Genomic DNA, 2,031 nt, shown 5'->3' on the forward strand with positions numbered 1-2,031 from the left:
ATTTATTCATAAATTATTGAATTTATTTATTCATGAAGGGGAAGCTCTATCTAGAAATGCTTCAGGTAGGAGGGTTTTAGTGGAGCTTTGGTAGAAAGGATATAATTTGGCAAAGCATAGTAATTTTTTATAGTATTTATTAAATGCTTACTATGTGTCAAGCATTGTTCTAAGTGCTAGGGTAGATACAAGTTTATCATGTTGGACACAGTCCTTGTCCCACATGAGGCTTACAGTCTAAGTTGGTGGGAAGAGGATTTTAGCCCCATTTTACAGATGAGGTAATTGAGGCACAGAGAAGTTCAGTGATCTGCCCAAGGTCACACAGCAAGCACTTGGCAGAACTGAGATTAGAACCAGGTCCTCTGACTCACAGCCCTGTACCCTTTTCACTATGCTACACTGCTTCCCAGTAGGTGCACTGAGAAACGTTTCTAGATGAAGCTTCCCCTCTCCCAGGTCATGCCATCCATTCTAGCTACCCCAATCAATCAATCATATTTAGTGAGATCTTACCGTGTGCAGAAACTGTACCAAATGCTTGGAAGAGGAAAATATAACAGAGTTTACAGACCTGTTCCCGGTCCACAGTGAGCTTACAGTCTAGAGGGAAATACAGTACTGTGTACTGATGCTGTCGAGTCATCTCCAACAGCACAAGACAAGACCATGGACACAGCTCTTCCAGAACACTCCCCCTCCATCTGCAATCATTCTGGTAGTGTATCCATAAAGTTTTCTTGGTAAAAATACAGAAATGGTTTTTACCATTGCCTCTTCCGTGCAGGAAACTTGATTCTCCACTCTTGAATCTCTTGTACCGCTGCTGCTCAGCACAGGTGAGTTTTGACTTGTAGCAGATTGCCTTCCACTCGCTAGCCATCGTCCAAGCTAGGAATGGAATGGGTAGGCCTCTGCTTGACTCTTCCTCCCGTAGTCAAGACTGGTAGAGTACTGGAAACTCTCCAGGTGAGACCTTGAGAGGGGAATTAGTAGTAATAATAATACTGTTACTCTAAACTCTAAATTTCTTGTGGGCAGGGAGCACGTCCACTAACTCTCTTGTTTTGTACTTTTCCAAGAGCTTAATACAGCGCTCTGCACACAATAAGTGCTCAATAAATACCAATGATTCATTGATTGAGGGTACAATGATAGAACTGCTTCAGCAAAAATAATTCAAGTGCATATCCTGCTGTTGGTAGGACATACATTTTCCCTCTTAACCATAAGTGACCGAGCAATGTTCCCCAGAATGGAAAAGGGCCAGCAAAGATGCAGTATTGGATTTTCATGGTCAAAGTCCTCAAGTGTGTCAAAGATTCTGTTTCAAAGGCAGACTCATGAATGCATTCTCACCATTAGTAGAATCATCTTCAAACCCAAGGACAATTCTACTACTATTAGTAGTAGCAGTATTTGCTTGTATCCACTCCAGCGCTTAGTACAGTGCTCCTTGACCTCTCTGCTGCCTTTGACACTGTCGACCATCCCCTCCTCCTCCATACCTTATCTCACCTTGGCTTCACGGACTCTGTCCTCTCCTGGTTCTCCTCTTACCTCTCTGGCCGATCATTCTCGGTCTCCTACGCTGGAGCCTCCTCCCCCTCCCATCCTTTAACTGTTGGAGTTCCTCAAGGGTCAGTTCTTGGCCCTCTTCTGTTCTCCATTTACACTCACTCCCTCGGTGAACTCATCCGCTCTCACGGCTTTGACTACCATCTCTACGCAGATGACACGCAGATCTACATCTCCGCCCCTGTCCTCTCCCCCTCCCTTCAGGCTCGCATCTCCTCCTGCCTCCGGGACGTCTCCACCTGGATGTCGGCCCGCCACCTAAAACTCAACATGAGCAAGACTGAGCTCCTCATCTTCCCTCCCAAACCCGGTCCGCTCCCAGACTTCTCCATCACCGTGGATGGCACGACCATCCTTCCCGTCCCGCAGGCCCGCAATCTCGGTGTCATCCTTGACTCGTCCCTCTCGTTCACCCCACACATCCTATCCGTTACCAAGACCTGCCGGTTTCAC

The 2,031-nt window shown here is 46.5% G+C and overlaps 1 non-coding gene across 1 annotated transcript; it reads right to left on the bottom strand.

Moving 5' to 3' along the window:
• Positions 1-849: 849 nt before the first annotated feature.
• On the bottom strand, positions 850-987 carry LOC114808261. The gene has a single exon (XR_003756108.1). It is a non-coding gene; the product is annotated as a small nucleolar RNA SNORA7 (small nucleolar RNA).
• Between the last annotated feature and the right edge of the window lie 1,044 nt (positions 988-2,031).

This window comes from Ornithorhynchus anatinus, chromosome X5, assembly GCF_004115215.2.
Source record: "Ornithorhynchus anatinus isolate Pmale09 chromosome X5, mOrnAna1.pri.v4, whole genome shotgun sequence".
NCBI lineage: Eukaryota > Metazoa > Chordata > Mammalia > Monotremata > Ornithorhynchidae > Ornithorhynchus > Ornithorhynchus anatinus.